At 42.6% G+C, this 14,771-nt stretch overlaps 1 long non-coding RNA gene across 2 annotated transcripts in view; it reads right to left on the bottom strand.

Annotated features, from left to right (window-relative positions):
* Nucleotides 1-5,843: 5,843 nt before the first annotated feature.
* LOC119852525 overlaps nucleotides 5,844-14,771 on the bottom strand; it is a 69,024-nt gene continuing 60,096 nt past the window's right edge. For both annotated transcript variants that reach the window (XR_005291705.2, XR_005291704.2), the window contains 3 exons: nucleotides 12,496-12,624; nucleotides 10,981-11,051; nucleotides 5,844-10,417 (listed from right to left, as the gene is read on the bottom strand). This is a non-coding gene — a long non-coding RNA (uncharacterized LOC119852525). The remainder of the gene's footprint in view (nucleotides 10,418-10,980; nucleotides 11,052-12,495; nucleotides 12,625-14,771) is intronic.

Below are 14,771 nucleotides of genomic sequence, written 5' to 3'. Positions count from 1 at the left end.
ATCAAGCAAGTCTAAAAAACCCAACAACCCAAAAAAGCAAAAGAAACAACAAGAAAAAAAGACAAGAATGTTCAAAGCACCTTATTTGTGTTTCTATTCTGTTTTGGTCCAATAAAGAATAGAGACAACTGTACATTATTTGTATTATTGAGTCTGCAACAACAACAACAACAAAAACCTACATAGATAAACTATAATGATTTGGACATGAATATGTGCATACTTATTTGTTTTTCCTAAAATTAATTAAGTATTTTAAGAAAAATTGTCAGAGAGGCCAGCAGCAAGCGTTGATGGCTGCACTCTGAGGCCACCAAAAATGTGTCTTGAGAACTCCTGGTCTAATGATTCAAGCACAGAATCAGGGGTCATAACTTCTTGAATTCTAATCCTGCCTCTGATAGTGACTTTCAGTGGGCCTGCCCACATTAGAATAAAAGGTGCTTTTAACATGTGTTAGTTTAAGCTTTGTCCATACTAGCACTTTTGTCGGTAAAACTTCTGTCTGTGAAAAAACACATCCCTGAGCGACATTAATTTCACCAACAAAAGCACTGGAGTGGACAGCGCTGTGTCAGCACTAACCCTGCTCATTGGGGGTGGTTTAATTATGTCGGGCAGGAGAGCTCTCTCCTGCCAGCAAAGAGCAGCAACATGGGAGACCTTAGAGCGGCACAGCTCTAGTGATACAGCTGTGCACTATAAGGGCTTGTCTACACTGTGAAGCGTGTTGAAGTTTTGATCTTGCAGTTGACCAAACTGAGGGTGTAAGGTTCTATAAGGTGTCTGTCCATAGCAGCAATGGTAGGACTGAACTGGAATGTTCGATTTATCTAGAGTCTACAGTGAAAGAGAACTTAGTTAACAAGGCTGAAGCACCTATATCACTGGTATATATATATTAAAAAAGCCCTAACAATATCAGAGTCATAAAAACCTTTGATCAGCAAGTTCCTTTTTTTTACGCCTACCAGGGCTCTGAAATCAAGAAAATGAAAGACGTATCTACTTCTTGTAGCATACACAGGAAAATAATGACAATTATTGGGAGATAGATTTAACAGCTGTTGATGCAACAAATGCTCTTCAAATCAGTTGCACGGGAGACATTGGAGGTAATATTATTTCTGGGTCATAGGCAAATTGAAGTGTTTCAAGGAAGGTAGTCTTATAGAAATGGGCTCACTGAGATTGCCTAGTATATATGCCAAGAACTTCCTGATGGTCAGGTGCCATAAGCCCATGTTTAAGTCCCTAGCTGCTGCTGTCATGCGACTGTCAGAATCTCAGTTTTCATTACATATAGCAAGTGAATACGCCTCATGGCTGGGAAGAAACATTTGAAAATGTGCTCTGAGTATAATGGATGAAGGGATGCCTGCCTGTGTCTGCAAAGAGTTGGAAATAATAGATCTGAGAGGTATGAGCTGCCCCTCGTGCCTCAATGGGGCATTAAGTCCAAAACACACTGCTCTGGGGAGCCCATCACAAGACTCCGGGTGTGGCATGAGAAAAGTACAATGGGTCTAACCCACCCACCCGGGGGGGGGAAGAGGAGCGACAGTGGAAACCTGCAGCTACCCTGCAACTTCTACAGGAAGGGAGGCCCTGTACTACTTCTAGTAGTGGGGTAACCCCATGCTATGCCCTTGCCTCTCTGGGAGGAGTAGGAAGGAAGTCCCTTTACCAACTAGACACCGGGTGCAAGCCATGGCCACAGTACAGGGGCAGGTCCAATGTGAGCCTTGTGTTGCAGTGAGTAGCGCGCTGGCTTGCCTTAATCTGGCACTGCTAAGAGCACCTGACGGGGAAGAGTAAAATCAGCAGCAGTGTCCATGAACTGAGGCTTCGGGGCACAAACATCAGTTAGGTGCCTAACTCCCATCTGACTTTCAGTGGAAATTAGGCACCAAACTGCCATTTTTGCCTTTGAAATCTCTCTCTCCTTTAGCCATAGTATTATTAAAAACGGCTTCCTCACTGACACTGATATTGACTCTAGGCTACATAAGCCAAAACACTGAAGCGTGACCATCTTCTGAAGCATGACTTTAAAAGAAATCATGTTGATTGTCTCTGTTGCTTCAATAATTCTAGGTCCAATTGTCTCCCTTTACAGTTTAACCCACTCAAGTGGTGGGAGCTGGATGGTGTTTCAAGCTCTCCGCTCCTCAAACTCCACTTGGGATCTGAAAGTCGAGTGATGTATATTCTTTTGAACAAAATGGACACTGCACCAAGTACTTGTGGGTCTGTTTTGAAACATGTATGTTATTAAACAGGGTACCATTTCTAAAATCTATCTACTGACCTACCTCACTTACAATGTATTTAATTAATTACTACCACTATTTTTAATAAAACATCCCTATAAAACAAAAGCCATTTTAAAAAAATCAAGTTTTGTTCCTTCTGACTCATGAATCATCACCAGCAATAAAGATTTAGCAAAGAGGAGCGAATTAACAAAAGAAAAGAATCCTATTCCATATTTAAACAATAGTAAAAAAGAGTGCCGGAAAAGCATGTCAGAAGAACAATCTGACAGGAGTCTAAATGTACGCAGACAACAAACCAGCTGATTCAGAAAGTCCCGTTTTACACAGTCCTTTTCTGAATAATAACTACACTTTAAATTTGCCTCTCTGGTTCCACAGAAGGGTACCATTTTTTAAATTATTATTCGTTTTGTTATTTGGTAGATTTTATGATAAGCAAAGCAAATTGGGATTAATGAAAAACAACACTTTAAATTTAAAGTAACCAAAAAGTGTGCACGTCACCTGGGAGGGTGAGAAAAGTGAAGGTCAGAAATGAAGCTCAACTTTCTGCACTTTTTGGTCATACTAATCTGACTCTGACTAGCACAATCAGCAACATTAGTCCTGCCATAACCAGGAGGCCTTGGAAAAGAGAGAAGCAGCGTGCATAGTGGAGAAAAAAGCTGAAAGAGTCTTTAAGACTGGAACAGGAGTCAGTGCATGTTGACCCAGTCATGTGACAGGAGTGTTGCCCTTTCTTGACCCTGACCTTTGGCAAGAGACAGAGTTCCATTCTTACCCATACTACAGCATATTGTACATGTGCTTTTTCCTCCATGCAGCGTTGCTGCAGCCATGTTGGTCCCAGGTATCAACAAGACTAGGTGGGTGAAGTAATATAATTTATTGGACCTATAAAATATTACTTCACTCACCTTGTCTCTCTTGTTCCCTCAGGCTCTTCTGCTCCTATATATTTTAATGTGAAATGAGCACTCTTTCTGAACCCATGATGAGCTGGAGGCCAGGGAACATGGGAGGGAAAATATGAATCCAAAAAATATCACTTTGAAAGGAATTGCTTGAAGAAGCAGTAGCTAAAATATAAATGGTTAGAGGTCCTATTCATTCCTTAGTCAGGCAAAACTCCCTTGGATTTTAGTGGGGGTTTTGCCCATATGGGAACAATCTAGTGGCCACTGAAGTCAGTAGGCGTCTTTCCATTGACTTCAATAGGCACTGGGTCAGGCTTCTAAGGAGTAAGCTGTAAATAGAATCAAATTTAGCTAAAGCCAGGGGCGTCTAAAATTAGTGACTGGCAAACTCTGAAAGGTTCAGTTCAAGTAAACACACAGTAATATGGAAACTTATTGAAAACTTAGCTGACCTCCCAACAGACTGAGGTCTTCGCCCTTCCTTTACAGTCTGCACACCAATGAGCAGACATTAGATATTTGATTTATGTTTGCTTGAAATCAGATAATGAAACCCTAACATAAAACCCACCTCTCCAGGACTAATTAAAAGTGAAAAGCCTATCTCATTTAGATTCAATGGGATCTAAAAACTGGTTCATTTAACCTAAAACCATACAGATATTTTTAAAGGCTCTGTTCAAGCATTTTCCAACAAAAACAGAAATTGCAGAATTACGATATGTAAATATTCAGAATGATATTCAGTCAGAATATCCTCTACTTTAGAGGCAGCAAGGATCAAGCAGATCCTCAATGATAATGCAGATTTGCATTTCATGGCGGAGAGTACAATGGGGAAGGAAAAGATCACACATACCAAGACACGCAACCTTTGCACAGCAGAAGACTTCAAAACTGATGCATTAAACAAATTAATTTTTTGGAATCACTATTGCTCTGTGAATTTAGTCCTTCTCTGTAGATATCATATTGAGTTAGATTTTCATTTTTAAAAGTATCTCCATTTGCTATGTTCAACTCAGTCTTATCTAGGACTTTACTTGGGATGTGTTAATCTATAAATGATAAAGGTTGTGTTTTGCAAGCCATATAAGCATAAGGATATTTTGAAACAGAAGGAACAGAGAAAACACATTTTTCCAGATCTGGCTAGAGCAACCCAGTTAAGTAGAGAAAGATTGTTGAACCCTAGATCAGAATTTATTTAATTAGATAGTAATATGTCTGTAGTTCTCCAGCCAAATTATGAGATACAGTTGAAGGCAAAACACATTTTTATGACAATGCTAAGAGATTTTTAATGAGCTTTTAAATAAAAGATGTAGACACTGTAATGACAAGTTAAATGTTTCACATGTTGAGACTGTCTCTCACTCTATGCTTGCTACATTTAAAGATGCCAGAGTTATGAATGCTAGATAGCTTGGTTCTCATATAAATTAAATATTGGAAGCCAAACAGAAAGTAGCCCTCCTCATTAAAGCTGAGCCAATAATTTATTTATTTAGTTACGGTTCTGGGGCTAAACCCTTCCACACCCCCTCCCCCCCCAAAAAAAATTTGGTTCAGACTGAACTAACACTGAATTTTTTCAGGTTTTCTTTACAAAATAAGAAAGACCCATAAGAAATTCATTTGGAAAGCACAGAACATGATATTTTCAAAACAAAATTTGCTCCCTCAGGACTGGCAGCTACTGCATGAAATTGACCTGCAATGCAAACATGTCAATTTCACCTAGTAGCTATCAAGGCTCCCAGGGTCTGCAGCTTGAGGCAGTGACACCATGCGGACTGCCCCAGGGTCAGGGACACCAGGGCTTCGACTCCCAGGCCAGCCTAGAGTCTAGAAGCCCTGCTGTACCTAGCCCCAGGACAGTCCATATGGCAGGGCTGTCCTGAAGCAACAGACCCTGGAAGTCCATCCCAGGAACTGCAGGCTCCGGTCTCTGCAGCAGTGAGCCTGGAAGCTCTGAGAGCTATGGGTCAAATTGGGGTTCTCAGGGCTTTCAGTCTCCCTGACTCAGAACTGGGATCCTGGAAGTCCTGAAAGCCTCTGCTCGAGCCAGGTCTCCCAGGGCTTTCAGGTTCCTGGCTCAGCAGCAGGGAGCCTGGAAACCCTGGAAGCCCAGACATATGGTCTGCCTCACAGCTGGGGACTCCAGAAGCATCAGTGACAGCTCACCAGGTATCCAGGCCAAGAAACCCTGCCTTTCATTTGTTGAAAGTTCATTGAATCCAGAGGTTTTGGATGAAACTTCTTGGGCTTAACGAACTGGCATTTTCCAACAAAAGTTTGATTTGTCATAAAATTTCCTACCAGCTCTACTCCTAATACATTTATGCACAAAGGGCCAGATGGGGGATCCTTTACTCACACTCATGAGCACTTGCTCACATGAGAGGTCCCTATTTGCAGGGGTGGAAAACATGGCTTCCTGCCTTGACAGAACAATTTGGGTCAATCCATTCATGGAATGTTTATTCCTCAGGGGATATTCTGTTATTATGAATGCATTGTCCTGGGATAACTCAGAGATATTTTGGCCCGAGTCCTACAACTTCTTGTCTGCAAGCAGACTACCACGCCTGCATGGAAATCTACCGCCGTCAACGGGGCTACACCCAGCCATGTACACAAGAGACAAGAAGCCTATAAAAGCTAAACACAAGAACAGTCCCCTTCAGTTTGCCATTTTCATCATTGATAAGCACGTACCCAGATGTTTTCTGAGAACTTTTTATTGACAAATTTTGGCAATGACTGTAATATATTCTCTTTGTGCTTGATTGTATATCAAGATTACATCAATATTTTATTGCTGTAACACCAATAAATGCAAAAATAAACCAAAAAATTCCAAATTACTGATTTACAATAAAAATGGTGAAAAATGCAAAAACTGTTTAATTTTCACTGCCTGATAGTGAGTTGCATTTTGCAGCCCTTACTCTGGCAAGCCTCCCACTGAGTCACAGCTAGGTTAAGGCCTTCAGGATTTGGTCCAGCATCAGGGAGTTTTAAGTAGCTAGGGCTCAGTCCTGCTATTAAATATGCATGCACACATGTCTTGTAAAATATTCATAATGCATGAGCATGCAAAAGGCCTGAGTAGATTACACATCATGCACACTAACATACGTGAAGTCAGGGTGAAATTCTTTGCTGTTACTGATTAAAAATATAAAATGACAAATCAGAAAGTAATTTGTGTTTCCCTCTGAAACAATCCATAGCGCTCATCTGCAATGACTGGCTATAATTAAAGATACTGGATTAATTAGGATTGGCTATGATGTGGCTGTAATTAAAGTAAAATATTTTAGGAGAGATGTCAATATTCCAAATTAAAATGAAACAGAAAATCCAAGGCTACTCTGCTTTAGAGGAAGCAGGTGTTTTTTTGTTTTTAAAGTGATTTTTGCTCGAAACTGGGCGTGAGGAGACGTATTCTATCCTGGTTCTGTCACTGCCTCAGAATGTGAACTTGGGCAGTCACTCTACCTCTCTCCGATTCCATTTCCTCCTTTTTAAAAGTATGGAGAAAACCACCCACCTTTGTGGAACACTTTGAGATGGTCTGATGGGCTGTGCATTGTGTATAGTATTTCTCTATAGTTATTATTAAATTGCAAAGTGTTCACTCAATATCAACCCTGGAACAGCAGAAGACTAAAGGTTTAACCCAGAAATGACCTATATAGAATGCTGCCTGGTAGCTCAGAATTAGTTCAGTGGGAAGGGGACTAATTATTTCAGAGGAAGCATATTCTAAATGGCCTCACAAGGAAAGTACTCATGAACTCATTACTCATGACTCAGGAAAGGTAACTCTGATTAAAACTATTGGCATCTGAACAGAACGAGTAAGGCCAGTTTCCAAGTCATCTATCATTTATTCCTGTTACTTCTGGTAAGTGAAACTGGGGCAGCTAGTGGCATTTTTTTTCCCAAACTAAAACACATCACACACACACCCCCAAAAAAGAAAAGCATCAGAACGTCACAAGAAAACTGCCAATCTTAGAGCAATTTCTACAATGTGTCTAGATCACCTGAGACAATGTAACTGCTCTTTTCTGGTGATAGTGATAACTTTCTGGATATGGGGCTAATAAAAATGATGTGGTGTAACATAGCAAGACTGAGGAATTGATAAGCCAATAAACTGTAACTGTCACTGAGTTTTCTTTTTAAATTCAAACTAATACAGTAACATGACCAGCAACAGTCCCAGCAGCTTCAATCTCAGTGTCTGCAGGAACCATGAAATAGAATATATACGTTATCTTTTTGTGTATCAACAAGGTAGCATGCTCACAGACCAGTTATTCTCCACTCTGTCACCCTCCCACCCCAGCTTTGTTACCTGTGTGCTGGAGCTATGCTCCTCCAGGTTATAAAAGAAAAATAAGGCAGTACTGGGGCCAGTATTGGTGGAGACCATTAATGATGCTTCCAGAGAGGGCAGGGTTGCATGCTTCCTTGAAGCAAAGTCGTTAGGTCCCAGCTGCTTAAAATGCCATCTTGTTATACTATCATCTTTCCAGCTATTCCCCATCCCTAACGTGCTCTCTTTGGGGGAAATAATTGAGAAGGTGGTGGCAATTATCTGCACTGGTATTATCTACAATTCTTGATTTTCCCTTGATTCCTTTCAATTGGTTTTCAGGTCCTTGGGTAGAATGGAGACTGTGTTGGTCTCAATGGATGATGACGTCCTGGTAATGGACTAAGATATTATGTCCATGAGGAGTCTTTTGAAGCTGTCAAAAGACTTAGGTGCCATTGTACTATGAGGTTTTGTGGACAACTGCAGACCACGAGAGAGATGGGAAGGAATACCCAAGGGGTTCCATTCATATCTGTTATCAAAGGGGGTAGTCCTAGGCAGTTCCTCGTTCACTCTGAAAACTCCCACATGCAGAGTTTTGCAGAAGATTTACTAATCTGGCACTTCATTTGTGAAGCTGCTGGCAGTGGCGCAGGGAAACAGTCCGAGATGGGGTGCGCTCAGTATGTAGATTATACCCCGATCTAAAAGCACATCTTGTTCATCAAGCCAGGACGAAGCAGTATGGATAACTTCTTAGGTCCGGACTTGCATGAAAGCAAGCTGGGTCCGGCTTAGGCTCAGGCTGTCAGGAATCAGGGCCTGCAGCAGAGTCAGTCTCTGGGCAAACTAGCAAGCACAATAGTTGGCTGCTTGATTGGCTACATCGCCTGATTGGTTGGAAGAATCAGCAGACGGGCTCTTAACACAGCAACAGTTCAATAAAGGCTCAGAGCTTTTGCCCATGGTAGTGATGGCTCTTGCTTGTTCCCAGCCTCTCTCCCACTTCAGATAATGTGACCCTGACCCTGACCCTCAGGTCCACTTCCTGACCTCTGACTTTGGCTCTGACCCTCAGCGCTGGTCTCTAACTCTGGGCTCTAATTACTGGCTACTGACTCCTGTGCCAACCACTAGACATGCCCCCGGAGGCAGATTAGGGAGTTGTGGGGCCCTGAGCTAGAGCAAGTGGGGGCCCCTCCCCAGCCCTTCTGCCTGCAGTCCCTCCTGTCCCCCTCCCCAGTGATCCTGTCAGTCCCAGGTGGCAGGGGCTCATGCAGAAGGGCCATGCACACCCGGGAGGTAGGGATAAGGGGACTGCCAGAGTCCTGCCACCCAGCTTCTCCTTCCACCACCCCCTCAATATCCAACAGGGAGGGAACCCAGGCTCAGGCTCTCCTCCCACAAGTCCCTCACCTGGAGGCAGTGGGGCTCCAGCTGTCATCCCTGTGGTGGGCAGCAGCAGCCCAGAAGTAAGGGTGGCAATGGGGCGCTAAGTCTGCTGTGAAAAGTGATATTGACAAATAACACTTTTCACATACCACCTTGGCTTCTGTGCTGCTGCTGGCACCCAGCCAGCAGCCACTGCTCTGCCTTCAGAGCTGGGTGGTGGTATATGTATTGTGGGAGGGGGGGGAAGGGAGCATAAATGACTACAAACACAAAGAAGGGGGACCCAATCAACTAAGTTTGAGAACCACTGTTTTGGGGGGACTAATTTTTTTTTTTAAACACTTTGGATTGGTAACCTTACATATGTTAAATGATGCTAAGCCCAGCCTCAGCAATAAAGTTGAGCATGTGCTTAAGTGTACGCATGTGTAACCGGGCACATAAGTGCTATGCTGAATCAAGGCATTAGACTGAGTGCCCCCCATCAGCCCTAGAGGTGGTCCTTTTGTGTCAGACTTGAGGCATGATAGCAGGGCAGCGTAGGAAATTTTCACTGACACGGCTCTCATGTGTTCTAATAGCAGACTTGTTTCCAGGGCTGTCAATCATTCACTGGCATTAAATTCACTAAATAACTTTTAAAATAAATAAAACCCATAATATACAATTAGTTGAGTGCATGAATATAATGCTGCCTCTTATAAAAATGTGTGCTGTATGAATTTTCAGCCAATCCTCTCCCCACTTTGAAATCTTTCCCCATTATCATAAATCAAAAGGCATTGCTTGGTTTAAATCACTTGCTGTTTGAAGATGAATCACCCTTGATTTGCTGAGTTTTGCTTACGGTAGGCAGAAAACTTGCAAAAACTCGACACTGGTAAAAATTCCTGGTCTCATGCTGCCTGAAAAAGAACCACACAGCTTTAAAAAACTTGATCTAGCAAGCAACATAAAAATGAAACAGAACTGTGATTTAGAAAAAAAAATCCCATCGGGGGAGCTAGTAATCTACAGTTTGGTCCAGAGAATGTATACACAGCAGTCTATCAAGAGGGATCCCAAGTTCTAATTACCATGTGGAGATGTGTCGTGGAATGTTTAATCTGAACTAGAGGCGCATATCTAAACAATTTTCTCTAACATCTGTCCCTCTGGATAAGAAACTACTAAACATCCCACACTGGATTGTGCAGAGTCACAGGTTTTATAACAATGGGTATTTTACGTGTAAATGACTGATATCTAATTCAACCAAAAGAGTCACTGCCGTAGAATTGCCCACTGAGGTCTTCCTGAGATCATGTCTTCTGCTGCCAGAGTCAGACAATGACTATTTGATTTCCCCTCTGCCCCCATCCCAGCACAATTAGATTCTTGCCACCTTTTCCAAAGTCAGAAAAAATGAGTCCATTTAAAAAGTCAGTTGAATAAACTGATGAGCCCAATAGTCTGGAACAGCAAAACAGATCATGAGTTGGTGTAAATCATCCCTAGGGGGAAAACACAGAAGAAATATGTTGCACGCAGTAGTATCTAGGCTTGTTCTGTGCAGAAAAACTCTCAAAAGAAAAGAAACAAGCAAAAATAAAACAGGCTTCATTCTTTATGGCTCCCATTAGCTAGAACCCCTCATGGCAATACCCATCAATTTAACTTTTGGATGTCTGGATACTAGCCAGGGAGCACTCAGCTTCCATATGCTCAGCAAAGAGCACAACAGCAACTAGGCAATGCTGTTGTCAGGCTAGCTTGGTAAATCACAGCATAGTTCTTCAGAAGCCCAATTTCTTAAACTTGCTGCTCAACTTTGAGAAGTCACCCTCTAAAATTAGCACAGTTTAGTAACTCAGACTCATGGACTTCAAGGTCAGAAGGGACCATTGTGATCATCTAGTCTGTCCTCCAGCACATTGCAGGCCACAGAACCTTCCCCACCCACTCCTGTAGTAGGCCCATAATCTCTGCCTGAGCTACTGAAATCCTCAAATCTTGATTTAAAAACTTCACTCATCCTTATTCTGCTACTCTAACTATATGAAATCTGGATACATACCTCAACTATCTTGCTATCCTCAGCTCCTCTAGTCACATTTTTGGCCCCCACTTACATCTAATGGTAGAGGACTATAGAGAAAACAGAAAAAGGTTTACTACAAATGGCAACTAAGATATTTTTATACTACACAAGAATGGCCATGTTGCGTCCGAGCAATGGTTCATCTACCCCAGTATTTGACAATGACCAATGCCACGTGCTTCAGAGGGAATGAACAGAACAGGGTAATTATCAAGTGACCCATCCCCTGTTGTACGCTCACAGCTACAGCTATGCTGCTATAGCGCCATGGTATAGATGATTCCTACATCTACAGATTTTTCCGCCCGTTAGTAGTTAATCCAACTCTCCAAGAGATGGTAGCTAGGTCGATGGAAGAATTCTTCCATCGACCTAGCTTCATCTACAGTAGAGGGTTAGGTCAACCTACCTATGTTGCACAGGGTGCAAAATAGCTCTGAGCAATGTAACTAGGTTGATCTAATTTTTAGGTGTAGATGAGACCTAATTATTAATTTTCCTCGGGAGACAATATTGTCAGGAAAAATGAGAACAGGGGTCAGAAACTTCTGAATTCTAATCCTGGCTCTGTCACTGACTGGCCTCATGGCCTTAGATAAGTCATTTCACCTCAGCCTCCCTTTTTTCCCAGCTGTAAAATGGAGACAATACAGACAGTTGTCAGGATTAGTATTAGTGCTTCTTATGTTCAAAGTACCTCGTGTTATTGTGTCTATCTAGAATCCTGTACTGTTACACATCCTGGTCCTCTTTGGATAGTGGAGAGTTACACTGGTGGCATATTGACTACTGCATTTTGTTTCCAGGAACTCTATCAAAATAAAGCTTTATTTTTCTTTTCCTAATCCTAGGGCAGTTATCTGAAGCACTTGGAAAATCTTAGTCTCACTAGCTTTGATCTACCATTGCTGCCATGTGGCCAGTCTGCTTCTTTCAAGCAGCAAATCATGCTCACTAAATGAATCCCGCTACTATGCCAACTGTGGTGGTGGGTTTTGTACTAAGAATACTATTCACTGGAAACTAAAATGAGATTCATGTGTCCACCAGTTTTTATGAATGGCCTCTTGTTGTCATTATAGTGACAATAAGCACTGGAAATTGCCTGTTGGATTATACTTCTTAGCATCTTTAACAGGAAATTGGGTGTGTCTTTTAGTGGGAGAATAGGGGGAGGGGAGATAGCATGATGGATTGTTAGCAGAACACACCAATAGTCTGTTTCCTTAAGGGAAAAACTGAATCCCATAAATTCACAATATACCAGAGAATACCAGCATATTTCACATATGCCAGACAGCCATCAGTTAACAATGATCTGTGGTCACTGCTGTATTGAATTCAAATAGAGGTCAAAGGGGAGTTGTAATTAATTTTGGAGCCTGACTCATTGCATTTCAGGATCAAATTTTTTTGTTTCACTCTAGGGTAGTTTATTCTTGCCTTAAAACTGAATGTCCATATTAGCCGAAGGGTTCTCTTTCTACTCACCTGTTGATAACCGTGATTGATTAGCCTTTCAGAAACCAGCTCTTGGTGAGTCTGTTGTAACCGCCTCCTGAAGAAGTCACTCTGCAGAACTAAGCTTTTCCCTGGTTTCAGAGTAGCAGCCGTGTTAGTCTGTATTCGCAAAAAGAAAAGGAGTACTTGTGGCACCTTAGAGACTAACACATTTATTTGAGCGTAAGCTTTTGTGAGCTACAGCTCACTTCATCGGACGCATTTGGTAGAAAAAACAGAGGGGAGATTGATATACACACACAGAGAACATGAAACAATGGGTTTATCATACACACTGTAAGGAGAGTGATCACTTAAGGTAAGCCATCACCAGCAGCGGGGGGGGGGGGGGGGGGAAGGAGGAAAACATTTCATGGTGACAAGCAAGGTAGGCTATTTCCAGCAGTTAACAAGAATATCTGAGGAACGGTGGGGGGGAGAAATAACATGGGGAAATATAGTTTTACTTTGTGTAATGATTCATCCATTCCCAGTCTCTATTCAAGCCTAAGTTAATTGTATCCAGTTTGCAAATTAATTCCAATTCAGCAGTCTCTCGTTGGAGTCTGTTTTTGAAGCTTTTTTGTTGAAGGATAGCCACTCTTAGGTCTGTAATCGAGTGATCAGAGAGATTGAAGTGTTCTCCGACTGGTTTTTGAATGTTATAATTCTTGACGTCTGATTTGTCCATTCATTCTTTTACGTAGAGACTGTCCAGTTTGGCCAATGTACATGGCAGAGGGGCATTGCTGGCACATGATGGCATATATCACATTGGTAGATGCGCAGGTGAACGAGCCTCTGATAGTGTGGCTGATGTGATTAGGCCCTACGATGGTGTCCCCTGAATAGATATGTGGACAGAGTTGGCAACGGGCTTTGTTGCAAGGATAGATTCCTGGGTTGGTGGTTCTGTTGCGTGGTTGCTGGTGAGTATTTACAACACACACTTTGCTTCTCTACAAAAGAAAAAGGACACTAAGCTATCTAAACTACTACATGCCACAAGGGGCCACAACAGTGGTTCCCGTAACCCACCCAGCAATATTGTTAATCTATCCAACTATACTCTTAGCCCAGCAGAAGAATCTGTCCTATCTTGGGGCCTCTCCTTTTGCCCCTCCACCCCCACGAACATGATACAGTTCCGTTTTCTATCCTATTTTCGACGTCTCCGACTCAAGGAATATTTCCAACACACCTCTGACCAACATATAAACCCACAGAGACATTCCTACCAACACTACAAAAAGAAGGATTCTGGGTGGACTCCTCCTGAAGGTCGAAACAGCAGACTGGACTTCTACATAGAGTGCTTCCACCGACGTGCACGAGCTGAAATTGTGGAAAAGCAGCATCGCTTGCCCCATAACCTCAGCCATGCAGAACACAATGCCATCCACAGCCTCAGAAACAACTCTGACATCATAATCAAAAAGGCTAACGAAGGAGGTGCTGTCGTCATCATGAATAGGTCGGAGTATGAACAAGAGGCTACTAGGCAGCTCTCCAACACCACTTTCTACAAGCCATTACCCTCTGATCCCACTGAGAGTTACCAAAAGAAACTACAGCATTTGCTCAAGAAACTCCCTGAAAAAGCACAAGAACAAATCCACACAGACACACCCCTAGAACCCCGACCTGGGGTATTCCATCTACTACCCAAGATCCATAAACCTGGAAATCCTGGACGCCCCATCATCTCAGGCATTGGCACCCTGACAGCAGGATTGTCTGGCTATGTAGACTCCCTCCTCAGGCCCTACGTTATCAGCACTCCCAGCTATCTTCGAGACACCACTGACTTCCTGAGGAAACTACAGTCCATTGGTGATCTTCCTAAAAACACCATCCTGGCCACTATGGATGTAGAAGCCCTCTACACCAACATTCCACACAAAGATGGGCTACAAGCCATCAGGAACAGTATCCCCGATAATGTCACGGCTAACCTGGTGGCTGAACTTTGTGACTTTGTCCTCACTCATAACTATTTCACATTTGGGGACAATGTATACCTTCAAGTCAGTGGCACTGCGATGGGTACCCGCATGGCCCCACAGTATGCCAACATTTTTATGGCTGACTTAGAACAATGCTTCCTCAGCTCTCGTCTCCTAATGCCCCTACTCTACTTGCGCTACATTGATGACATCTTCATCATCTGGACCCATGGAAAAGAAGCCCTTGAGGAATTCCACCAGGATTTCAACAATTTCCATCCCACCATCAACCTCAGCCTGGACCAGTCCACACAAGAGATC

Source organism: Dermochelys coriacea, chromosome 3, assembly GCF_009764565.3.
Source record: "Dermochelys coriacea isolate rDerCor1 chromosome 3, rDerCor1.pri.v4, whole genome shotgun sequence".
Classification (NCBI taxonomy): Eukaryota; Metazoa; Chordata; order Testudines; family Dermochelyidae; genus Dermochelys; species Dermochelys coriacea.
The sequence above is the reverse complement of the archived record's forward strand: the minus strand, read 5'-3'. Positions and strand labels throughout refer to the sequence as shown.